Below are 13,621 nucleotides of genomic sequence, written 5' to 3'. Positions count from 1 at the left end.
ATGATATAGTGGATAAAGGTTGGACATGGAAGTAGGCAGACAACAAATATTTATTAATCTCTTACTACATGACAGATACTGTGCTAAGTGTTAGAGATACAGATACAAGTAAACCCCATCCCATCCCCACCCCAAAAATAGACCTTGACCTCAAGTAGCTAAAATTCCAATGAGGAAAAATAGAAAAGGGAGGTAGAAAAGAGGAAAAGGGGAAAGGTTACCCATTCAAAACCATGGTAGTGAAGTCTGAGGATTCTTCAACATAGCAAACTTGTAAGTGGAGTAAAGTATGGCTATCCTTATCCCCTCATCTCCAAAATGGAGACCCTTGAAATTCACTAACCAATGGGAGATATTGGGCAGAGGGATATCCCAGGATGAAAATGCCTCAGTCATTGAGGAAATTTGTAGGATGAGAAGGTAGTTGAGTTGAAGAAACAAATTATAGAGAAAGAGAAGGTGGAAGACAATTGGAGTCAGGAATTCTGCATCAGAAACTTACTGGCTACATAACTCTAAGTCACTTTAATGCTCTGTACCTACCTCAGTTTCCTCATCAATATCATAACCTTTTCCTATTGTTAACTAACAACTTCAGGTGTGATATTAAATCGAAAACTTACATTTCTTTAGTACTAACAGATTTGTATAGTACTATAAATTATACACACACATATTACTAGAAATATTATTTCCCATTTTGCAAGTAAGGAAATTTTTATTTATACAACTCTTCTCCAGATTCTTCAGTAGATAATCCAATAATACAAAAATGTAATTTTCAAAGGAAGAAATCTATACTATCAATAACTGTAGTAAAAATGTTCTGAATCAGTAAAGAAATGAAAATTAAAGCAATTCTAAGAATCTACTACATCCAATAAGATTAGTAAAGATGTCAAAAAATTATTAGAAGATATGGCGAAAAATAGACAGTCTAAAGTACAATTGGTGAAGTTGGTTTAATAGGCATTTCTGTAATCAACAGTGATTTAGAGGGGAGGATGTTATATGATTGTAGATAGCTTTCAGTTCTTTATCTGAAAACTACCTGTTTATGTTCTTTTACCATCTATTTATTTGGAGATGGCTTATATTCTTATTAATTTGACTTGTCTTTATATATTTGACAAATTGGGCCTTTATAAGAGAAATTTATTTTATAACTTTTTTCAAAGTTATTTCTAGGTATTTTCCTCCAATAGATTTTCCTCTCATTTATCCTACTTTCTCTCCCTTCACTTTGCCCCTTCTCAAAAACATTTTGCTTCTGTCCACAATCTCCCTCAATCTAACTTCCCTTCTATTAATTCAACCTTATTCTGATCCCATTCCATTCCTACTTTCTGTACCCAACCTAATATGTGTATTATTCCCTCTTTGAACCAGTGCCAATGGAGAATGAGATTCATGTGTTGATGACCAACCCAGTGTCTTTCCCTGCACTGCAAAAGGTCTTTCACTCCTCTTTTATATGAGATAATTTATCTCATTCTACCTCTATCTTTTCCTAACTCCCATTGCATCCCTCTTTTTAATCCCCCAAATTTACTTATTTTTAGATATCACCCTTTCATAGTCAACTCACATTCTTGCCCTTTGTCTATGCAGATTCCTTCTATCTGTCCTAATAACTATGAAGTTCTTAGGAGTTACAAAATTCCTTTTGATTTCTCTTTCCTATTTACCTTTTTACTCTTCTCTTGAATCTTACATTTGAAAATCAAAATTATAATTCAGCTCTGGTCTTTTCCTTAGGAATGCTTGAAAGTCCTTTATTTCATTAAATATCCATTTTCCCCAGAAGGATTATATTCAGTTTTGCTGGATAGGTGATTTTTGTTGTAATTCTAGCTCCTTTGTCCTCTAGTACAGTGATGGGCAAACTTTTTGAAGAGGGAGCCAAAGGAAAGGAAATGCTCATCTGTCAGTCTGTTCCTAAGGCAACTCTTTCAAAGTTTCATTGTATTGTACTCATTTTATTCGTGAGAATAGGAATAATGTCACGTGGCTGGATAGAACATTTTAGGGGGGCACATCTGGCCCATGAGCCATAGTTTGCCCATCACTGCTCTAAGATATCATATTCCCAGCCCTCTCATCCCTTAATGTAGAAGCCACTAAATTTTGTTTGATGCTGACTGTGATTGTACAGTGTTTTAATTATTTCTGTCTGCTTCTAATGCTTTCTACTTGCCCTGGGAGCTCTGGAATTTGGCTATGATATTCCTTAGAGTTTTAATTTTGGAATCTCTTCAGGAGGAGTGATTGGTGGGTTCTTTAAATTTATATTATGCTCTGTGATTCTAGTATATTTTTACTTCATAATTTCTTGAAAGATTTAGGGTCTTTTTTATTATGGATTTCAAGTAGTCCAGTGATTCTTAAATTATCTCTTCTCAAACTATTTTCTAGGTCAGTTGTTTTTCCAAAGAGATATTTCACATTTTCTTCTTTTTTTTAATCTTTTGATTTGATTTTATTGTTCCTTGATGTTTCGTGGAGTCATTAGCTTCTACTTACTCAATTCTAATTTTTAAGAGATTATTCTCTTCACTGAGCTTCTCTACCTCCTTTTCCATTTAGTCAATTCTGCTTTTTTTTTAAAAAAAATAGTTCTTGGGGCAGCTGGATAGCTCAGTGGATTGAGAGCCAGGCCTAGAGACGGGAGGTCCTAGGTTCAAATCCAGCCTTCCCACACACTTCCCAGCTGTGTGACCCTGGACAAGTCACTTGACCCTCATTGCCTACCCTTGCCACTCTTCCACCTATAAGTCAATACACAGAAGTTAAGGGTTTAAAAAATAGTTCTTTCTGTCTCTTTTTACTATTTGGTTTATTATGTTTTTTTAAAGGTTTATTCAGTATTTTTCATGCTTTCTTTACCAAGCTATTGACTCTCATAATTTTCTTGCATCACTTTCATTTCTTTTCCCAATTTTTCTTCTACCTCTCTTATTTAAATTTTAAAATAGTTTTTGAGGTCCTCCAGTAGTTCTTTTTGGACCTCAGACTGATTCACAGTTTTCTTTGAGGGAATTTGGATGTAGCCATTTTTACTTTGTTTTTAGTTTCAGTTTTGATCTTCCCTGTTGCTAGCGTAACTTTTTATGGGTAGATTTATTTTTCTCATTATTCCAGACTATTCCTTGACTTTTAACTTCATGTTAAAGTTGGACTCTGCTTGGAAGCACTGCTGCAAGTTCTAGGTTTTTTTTGTGCTACTATTTTCAGAAATAGTTCTGAGGGTCACTAACTTTTCTATTCTTATAAAGTGGTATGATCTAAGGAAAAATGTAGTTGCTATTCTTCTGGCCTGTGTTCTGGTCTGTTAGTGATCATAAGTACCCTCTAGTCCCTTCAAAACTTTGAATAGGGTCCTTGCTCTTGATACCACTCATCCTCACCCTGGGAATGTAAACCAGAATTACAATTGAGCAATGAAACTTAGTATGTACCCAATGCCATTAAAGGGTCCCCTGTAATCTTCATCTTATCAATTATCTAACCCCCTTACACTGTTTGTGTCATTAATTCTGGAAGCCATCACTGCCAATTCAGTTGTCCCTAAGGCCTGATTCTGGTTTGCCAGGTTGATCTCTGTTCTAGTGTACTTTACTGAGACAGACTTTTTTCTGCTTGGGTTAGAAAATGGTTTTGCGCCATCTTTTTGTTAGTTCTATTACTCCAGGATCCATCATGAGTCTTTAATTTAAAGTTGTTTGGAGGGGATTCCATAGACCTATGATAAATTCTGGCCATTACTCCACAATCTTGTCTCTACCTTTTAACTCAAAAGTTATAAGCTTAGAAGAAGATAATTAAGTCAAAACTGCTATATCCAAAGTCTAAAAAAATGTGAATTTTAACTCCTGGAAGGACCCAAAAATGATTTTTAAAAATCAAATAAGAGATATAGAGAAAAAATTGAGGAAAGAATGAGTGATGCAAGAAAATAATGAATAAAGAGTTGACAACTTAGTAATGGGAGCCCACAAAAGAAAAAAAGTAATACCTTAAAAAACAGAATGAGCCAAATGACAAAAGAGATACAAAAATCCACTGAAGAGAAGAACTTCTTAAGAAGCTGATTTGACCAATGGAAAATCTAACTAAAGAAAAAAAAGCCTCAAAAATTAGAATTGAATATGTGGAAGCTAATGATTCCATGAGACATAAAAAATCACAAGCAGACAAAATCAAAAGAATAGGGAATTCGATTTTACTACAGTATATCAATCTCTGTGTACAATGTTCTTCTGGCTCTGCTCCTTTCACTCTCCATCAATTCCTGGAGGTCTTTCCAGTTCACATGGAATTCCTCCAGTTTATTATTCCTTTGAGCACAATAGTATTCCATCACCAATATATACTACAATTTGTTCAGCCATTCCCCAATTGAAGGGCATACACTTGCTTTCCAGTTTTTTGCCACCACAAAGAGTGCAGCTATAAATATTTTTGTGCAAGTCTGTTTATCTATGATCTGTTTGGGGTACAATCCCAGCAATGGTATGGCTGGATCAAAGGGCAGGCATTCTTTTATCGCTCTTTGGGCATAGTTCCAAATTGCCATCTAGAATGGTTGGATCAGTTCACAACTCCACCAGCAGTGCATTAATGTCCCAATTTTGCCACATCCCCTCCAACATTCATTACTCTACCCTGCTATCATTTTAGCCATTCTGCTAGGGGTGAGGTGGTACCTCAGAGTTGTTTTGATTTGCATTTCTTTAATTATTAGAGATTTAGAACACTTTTTCATGTGCTTATTGACACTTTTTATTTCTTTATCTGAAAATTGCCTATTCGTGTCCCTTGCCCATTTATTAATTGGGGAATGGCTTGATTTTTTATATATACTGTGGTAAAATCGAATATACTAGCTGCAATGCAATGACCCAAGACAATTCTGAGGGATTTATGGAAAGGAACACTACCCACATTCAGAGGATGAACTACAGGAGTAGAAACATAGAAGAATAACAACTGCTTGGACACTTGGGTTGATGAGGACATGATTGGGGATGTAGACCTGAAAAGACCACACACATGTAACTATCAATAATGTGTAAATAAGTCTTGACTAACCACACATAATAAAACCAGTGGAAATGTGAATTGGCTACAGTGGAGGGGGCGGGGGTTGAAGGGCTAAAGGGGAAAGTAAAAACATGAGTTATGTAACCATGGAAAATTTTTCTAAAAATAAAAAATAGAAAGCCAGAAAAAAAGAAGAGGTTGAGAAATAAAAAAAAATAATAATAATAGGGAAAAAATCAAAGAAAATATGAAATACCTCATTGGAAAAATAAACTGATCTATAAAATAGGTAGAGGGAGATAATTTAAGAATTACTAGACTGGGGGAAGCTGGGTAGCTCAGTGGATTGAGAGCCAGGCCTATAGACGGGAGGTCCTAGGTTCAAATCCGGCTTCAGACACTTCCCAACTGTGTGACCCTGGGCAAGTCACTTGACCCCCATTGCCTACCCTTACCACTCTTCCACCTATAAGTCAATACACAGAAGTTAAGGGTTTAAAATAAAAAAAAAATTTAAAAAAAAAAGAATTACTAGACTGGAAACCCATAACAAAAAAAAAAAAGAACCTAATATCACCTTTCAAAAAATTATCAAGAAAAGCTTCCCTGATATCCTAGAATCAAAAAGTATAAAAGAAATTGAAAGAATCTATCAATTATCCCTCTTGAAAGAGATCCCAAAATGAAAAATCTCGGGAATGTTTTCATCAAATTTCAAATATCCCAAATCAAAGAAAAATGTTGCAAGCAGCCAAAAAGAAATAATTCAAATACCATGAACCCAAAGTCATGATAACATAAGATTTAGTCATTTCAAAATTAAAGGGCTGGAGGGCTTAAATATGATATCCTGGGATGCAAAGGAGCCTGGATTACAACCCAAAATCACCTACCCTGAAAAACAGTATAATCCTTCCAGGGAAAAATGGATATTCATTATAAGAGGTCTTCCAAGTATTCCTGATAAGAAGATAGAGATGAATAGAAATTTTGACTTTCAAATGTAAGAGTCAGAGAAGTATAAAAAGGTAAATAAGAAAGAGAAATCATAAAGGATTCAATAAGGTTAAACTGTATAAATTCCTATATGAGGAGATGATACTTGTAACTCCTAGGAGCTTCATTGTTGTTGGGATAAATAGAAGTACCCTGCATAGACAAAATTGACTAAAATGGGGTCATGTCTTTAAAAAAATAAAATTAAAGGTTGAGAAAGAAGTCATTGGGAAGAGGAGGAAAGGAAAAGAATAATAGGATAAATTATCTAACCTAAAAGAGATGCAAAAGACCTTTTTACAGAAGAAGGGGAGATGAATGAGGAGGAGGCAACAATTGAATCTTCCTTTCATCAGAATGCCTCAAAAAAAGGAATAACCTACATATCAAATTGGGTATAAAAATTCATCTTATGCTTCAGAAAATGAGGAGGGGAAGGGAGTAAAGGAGGAGGAAGGACTGATAAAAGGGAAGGGGAGATTAAGAGTCAGAAGCAAAATACTTTTGAAGATGAATAAGGCAAAAGGTAAAAGAAAATATGATAGATTGGTGGAAAATAGGATTGAGGTAAATTAAGAGCAATTATAACTATTAAAAAAATTATACCAACTAACTATGATAAAGGCTTAATTTCTCAAATGCATATAGAATTGAGTCAAATACAGACTCCCTATACCAAGATAAAGTCAAAATGGGTATATGAGTTAGACATAAAGGGTGATACCATAAGTAAAGTAGAGGAGCATGGAATAATTTACTTGTCATATGCATAGATAAAGGGATACTTTATGGCCCAACAAGAACTAGAAAACATTAGGAGATATAAAATGAAAAACATTGATTATATCAAACTACATTTTTTTTGTACAAAGAAAACCGTTGTAACCAAGATTAGAAGGCAAAAAAACAAACTTAGAAAAAATTTATAGCAAATTTATCTGATAAAGCCTTCATTTTCCAAATATATAGATAACTCAGGCAAATTTATAAGAAAACAAGTCATTTACCAATTGATAAATGGTCAAAGGTTATAAACAGAGAGTTTTTACACAAAGTAATCTAAGTCATTTATAGTCTTGTGAAAAAAATGTTCTAAGTCATTGCTGATTAGATAAACTAATTATGAGGTACATCTCATATCTATCAGATTGACTAATTTGACAAAGAAGGAAAATGACAAATGTTGGAGAGGATGTGGAAAAATTGAAATACTAATACAATTTTGGTGAACTTGTGGAGTGTCCCTACCATTGTGAAGAACAATTTGAAATTAAATCCTAAGTCCTATACAACTGTGCATACCCATTAATTGGGGAATATAGATGAACAAATTGTGGTATATGATTGTAATGAATACTATTGTATGATATGAAATGATAAGCAGTATCCTCTCAGAAAACCTGGAAAGACTTACATTAATTGACGCAAAGCGAAATGAGCAGAACCAGGAGAACATTGTACACAGTAACAATGATATTGCACAATGATGTTCTCAGCAATACAATGATCCAAGAGACTTCCAAAGGACTGATGAAGAAAAATGCTATCCACATCCAGAGAAAAAACTGATGGAATCTAAATGCAGTTCAAAAAATATTTTTTTAACTTTCTTCATTTTTTGTTTGTTTTTTGTTTTGTTTTATTTTGGTCTCTGTTTTCTTTCACAACATAACTAATATGGAAATGTTTTTCATGACTGCGCATGTGTAAACTTTATGAAATTGCTTGCCACCTTGGGGATGGGAGAGTGGAAGAAGGGGAGGAATTTGGAACTCAAAATTTCAGTCATTTCAGTCTTGGCTAATTCTTAATGGCCCCATTTGTAGTTTTCTTGATGAAGATTCTGGAGTGATTTTTCATTTACTTTTCCAGTTTGTTTTATAAATGAGGAAATGGAGGAAAGGGGGATTAAATGACTTGCCTGGGATCACATAGCTAGTGTCTGATGCCAGATTTTAACTCAGAAAGATCAGACTTTCTGACATTTATCCAATGTGTCACCTAAGTACTCAATTAATCCCTACACATTTTCTACATTCTAGCTAAAATGGATTATTTACCTCTCCCTCCTTGAACACAATCCTAACTTTCTTGTGATCCAGCTTTAAATTCCCTGCTTTCAACACATTTCTATCTGTCAACATCCTACCTTCAAAGCTCAGATCAAAAATGTCCTCCTGTTTTCTCTATCTAGAAAGAGCATTTTGTTCTCTCATCTCTTCAACATAGCCTTCTTCATTCTTCGTATAAGCATGATATTTTCCAATATTTGTCACTATGCATGCATAATCATCCTTTTCAAAAGAATGTAATCTCCTTGAGGGCAGAAACTAAAGTCTGCTTATTTTTATATCTCTCCTAACCTAGAACAGTCTGTGAAAAGAGCTGGTGCTTAAAAACTGCGTATCAAATTAATCTACATCAAATGAATAAAGAGAGGAAAAAGTTTCTACATTAGAAGGAGACTATCTCAGGACTCTGATTTCAGAGGAGCCCTATTGCACTTGAATACAAACAAACAAAGAAGAATAAAGAGTTTTAGCTCAGTCTGAAAATAAACTGAACCAAACACCTAAGGCTTGGCCCTTTGAAGCAATGTCAGGAATATTTTCAATCTTTGATCCTCTCCTAAACAGCAGGAGAAATGCCACTAGAGTCAGCCCTGTAATTTCTCCTCGGTAATTATACCTGTCACCACATCTGACAGAGCTGATATAAATAGCCACTGTTATCTTGCTTTTCTGTTGTTTTTTGTAATATTATTATTATTCTTTTTCTGACCATAGACTTCAGTCTCTAATATTGGAAAAACCCTGTGATGGAAAACAAAAACTGCTATCATTGCAGCAAAATAACTATGACAACAACAATAATATTAGTAATAATTCATGTTTAAGACTCACCAAGTGTGTTGCCTAGGACCACCCCAGGAACTATAAAATAAAGTATTTATTATTCTGACTTTTAACCTATGAATTAACTGATGCTCTAGGCAGCAAGGTGACTTGCCCTGATTCAAAAAGCTATTAAATGTCAGATCTAGGATTTGAATTCAGATCTCCCAACTAAATACCCAATATTGTTTTCACTAGAATATAAACCTATAAAGCTATAGGCTTGGGAAGAAGCAGTAATAGGTGGTGCTGTGCCTATAGCTAGGGAAGGTCTCTTTATACAATAAGATCCATTCAGGAACAGTGAAGTGCTGAGATTCAATTAGGCTTTTTCTTCCATTCTGTCCTGAAGCAAGAATTTATATATATCATTACTATAAAAAATAAGTCAATATAAAAGACAGTATATGCAAAGTGATATAAAATTAGTTCAATATATAATATGTATATGTGTATATATGTAAAATATGCATATTATATATATATATATTCAGTTGCTGCTGTTGTTCATTCATTTTTTTGTTTGTTTTTTTTTTTAAACCCTTATCTTCTGTGTATTGGCTGCAAGGCAGAAGAGTGATAATGGTAAGGGCTAGGCAATGGAGGTCAAGTGACTTGCCGGGGGTGGGGTGGGGGGGGTCACACAGCTGGGAAGTGTCTGAGGCCAGATTTGAACCTAGGACCTCCCGTCTCTAGGCCTGGCTCTCAATCCACTGAGCCACCCAGCTGCCCCCTGTTCATTCATTTTTCAGGCATATCTGACCCTTCAGTAACTCATTTGTGGTTTTCTTGGCAAAGATACTGGAGTGGTTTGCCATTTCTTTTCCAACTCATTCTTCAAATGAAGAAACTGAAGAAAACTTGCTTTCCTAGGTTTACATAGTTAAGTGGCTTTCCTAGGTTTACATAGATAAAATCTAAGGCCAGAATTTGAACTTATGAAGATAAGCCTTCCTCACCCTGGACTTAGCACTCTATCAGGGATACCATAATATATGCTTGGGTCTGAGGGCAAATAGTCCTCTTGTGAAGTAGAGGGAGGATGGAGAAGAAATTTGAGGGAAGAGGAAGAGTGGTCTGCTTCTAATCTGGTAGCTTTCAATTTTTTAATTAATTGTCCTTGCTAACTAGGTATATAATGCTATTGTAGAAGAACCCAAATTGTGATTCCAACTGAACAAAAACTAGTGACCCCAAACTTCCATTGTAGTATTTAGGGGTTCTAGAGAATAGAAAAGAGACTGGTATAAGTAGAAACCAATCTCTAGCTGGCAGAGAGAAAATTTAGGAAGAATCAGGAGAAGGCACTAAAGAATGACCTATTGAGAATGGAAGGCACAAGTCAAGATGTCTGGTCTTGGGCTCCCTCCCTTAGTGACAACATTATCATGAATGGGAGTGGGCCATATGTTTGTTGGTTAGGAGTAATAATTCATGCTTCTCTGCATCCTCATTTAAAGAATATCAAAACTTGAATGATGCTGTAAACTATGTTCAAAACCTGCCTCAGATTTGCTGTCTGAATGGTACCTGCTGATTTTGTATCCCAAAAGAAAGATACTAAGAAGGACGAGGTAAGTCTACAATCAGAGAACCATGGCTCAATCCAGGTAAGAAAAGATGGTCTCTACTCTCACTTACATAAGGACTAATGAGAAGTAATGCAATGCCTAAGGATTTCCCTGCCATGCGACCCACTGGCTGATAAGCCAACCCCTTTCTGGGGGATGCTGTAATTCTTTTAGCATGCTTTATATTTTTATTTTTTTCATATTGTGTTACTCTCTCCAGGCTTAGAGAGTAATGATAATAATAGAGTAACTTGTAACTTTGAAAAAGCTTTGAAAATATCTGTGATTTTATCTGTATATACTTCCCTTACCAAGACAGAACATAGCCCCTCTACATTTCAAAAGTTGTCATGGCAAAGAAAAGTGTCACTTAAGCATGTACAACCTGATGATGAGCTATAAGGAAAGGTGGTCCCAATGCAGCATTCTCTCCCGAGACCTGTAGTTTAGGTGGTGTGATGTAATAGAGAGAATATGGTATTGGAATTCCTAATATGTCTATGAATTCATAGGCAACTAATTTAACTTTTTTGAAGCTCAGTTTTGAAGCTCTCCTAAAAGAGAGAAATAATACCTATAATGCCTTTCTTGAAGAATTATTTAAAGAATTAATTGAGATAAAATATGAAAAGCAAATTGTAAATCTTAAAGTATTATATGTCATTTATAATAATAATACATTAGTCTCACCATCTCTCATTCAGACTATTGTAATAAAATTTCAATGTTCTCCTTACCTATAGTTCCTCTCCTTTCTATACCAATGAAAAGGTAATTTTACTGACTCTGGAACTACCCTCTTTAAAATCCACCAGTGACTTCCTACTACCTACTAAGTTAATTATAACATCTTATGCTTCCTGGTTCTTTCCTTCTTTCCCAACTTTCTAACATAGAATAGTGGAAAGAAAAATGATTAGTTTGAATCAGTAGGTCTTGGTTCTTGTGCCCAGTGTAATGATCATGAGCTGTTTAACCATAGGCAAGTCACTTCAGCAGTCCCCACCTTCACCTCAGTCCCCCAGTGAAATACAAACTCTTTGAGGACAAGCACTGACATTTTTTAATCTTTGTAGTTCCAGTACAGCATTGTTGTATGTGTAAAGCAGGCACTGAAATTAATTGAATTTACCTCCTCAGTCTCAGTTTCTAATATGTAAAATAGGAGTCATAAAACTTGTTAAATCTCAGTGTTGTTGTGGTAAGGGCTCTTGGTAAACTGTTAAGCACCAAATAAATAGAGATTATTATTTTTTATTATTAAGAATCATTCCTTCCATGCTCTGAAAAACCCCAATCAGGCCATGCTTCCTATGCCTCAATGTCTTCTCTCATGCCATCTTCCATGCTTGGAATGGATCACCTCCCTTCTCTGTCCATTGAAATTCCTTCTGTGTTTCAAAGCCATTTTCCAGAAATCTATAGCATCTGCCTCCAAGGAGTTTACATTATGCTGGAGAAGGAGAAATAGAAGAGAAATATATAGTATTTATGTAGATAAGTAGAAAAATAAGTCAATATAAAAAACAGTATATGCAAAGTGATATAAAATGAGTTCAAGAGGAGAAAGCACTAATAACTGAGAGATATGAGACCTTATCACATTGTCTTTTATCAAATGTGTTTTATGCAAATTCCTTATTCCTCCCCAAACCTCATGATAAATAAGACCAAGTATATATTGTTTTTTTGCCTTTGCATCACTGGAGTTTTATATATAGCAGACATTTAAATAAATGTTTATTCAGTTTTATAGTGTTATTTGATTACCAGATATTTTCAAATACATAAATATTTTGTTGATTCTTATAAGATTCCTGTGAGGCATTGTTATGTTGATCTTAACAGAGATACTTGGGAAGCTGAAGAGATGGCCAGAAACCAGAAAGCTGCAGGACTCACTCCTCCCACACACACAGGCTTGAGTGAGTAGGGACAGGTAGGTATTCCTTATTCTCACCCCTCCCACCAAGCAGTTGGAAACAGTTGAAAATGGAGGATGATCACATACACTGGCTTGGATGAGCAAGGCTAATCTCCTCAAGATGTTCACTTTCTCAACTTATTTCCCCACAGGTTTGACTAAGGAAGATAGGAGAAGCTTGATGGCTTGTAGCTATCAGGGACAGAAGGAGGATCTGATTTGTTAGGATGGCAACTAAAAGGAACCAAGCTTTACAGAGGCTGTGAGTATGCCCAAAATAATAGCCAGGCACAGCTACTAAAAGATGAAGTTTTACCTTTAAAAAGGAAAGGGGAAGGAAGGGAAGGCTTTCAGGATTAGGATATGATCTGGGAAGCCCTGAACTGTTAGATAAAAATAGCCCCTCCCCCCAGGAGGAAGTGGCTGACTTTTTAACTAGCTTGCCATCAAAGCCTTTAATTATCACTTCTAATATCTAAAATAACTAAATAGCAAAATGCTTTTCCAGGAAAGGTCTAGTTCAGCTAAACAAGGAAACTGCTGAGCAGAACCAAAATGGCTTTTGCCCCAAATGGCCTCCAAAGCAATCCCAAAACTGGGAACAACAAGCAGAGAGATCTGCTCACCTCAACCCCTAGGAACCAACTGTCTAACTGCTTTAAACTGTCCCCTCACCCAGAGTTCTCCAGGGGCGAGGTCCCCTAGAATTCTGGGTGAGGCTTGATCCTGTATCTTGCAGGAATTCCACCCTGCCATTTTCCATGTTACAGGAATGTATTACGTTCAGTTCGATTCAGAGTGCTTACTGTGTCCCATGAAATGACTTAGGACCCAAAGATATGGCAAAAATGAAATAATCTCTTCCTCTGAGGAGCTTACATTCTAGTGGAGGGTGAGATGGGGGAAAGGAGAAGCAAGTGAATACAATATATAGAAAGTGATATAAAATAATCTTAAGGGGGGGAAGTACTCATGATTGAGAAAAGATTTTAAAACCTCATGTAAGAGATCATACTTGAATTGAGATATGAAAGAACTGTTGATTCTGAGGCAGAGATGATGAGGAAGTATATTGCAGGCCTGTAGGACCATATGTGACAAGCCTCAGAGACTAGAGGTAGAATCATTTGGATGGCAAACATCTAGGAATTCAATTTTTATTGGGACAGGGAGAACATAAGCAAAAGCATAAG

Source organism: Gracilinanus agilis, chromosome 2 (assembly GCF_016433145.1).
Source record: "Gracilinanus agilis isolate LMUSP501 chromosome 2, AgileGrace, whole genome shotgun sequence".
NCBI lineage: Eukaryota > Metazoa > Chordata > Mammalia > Didelphimorphia > Didelphidae > Gracilinanus > Gracilinanus agilis.
Note: the sequence above shows the minus strand (reverse complement) of the source record.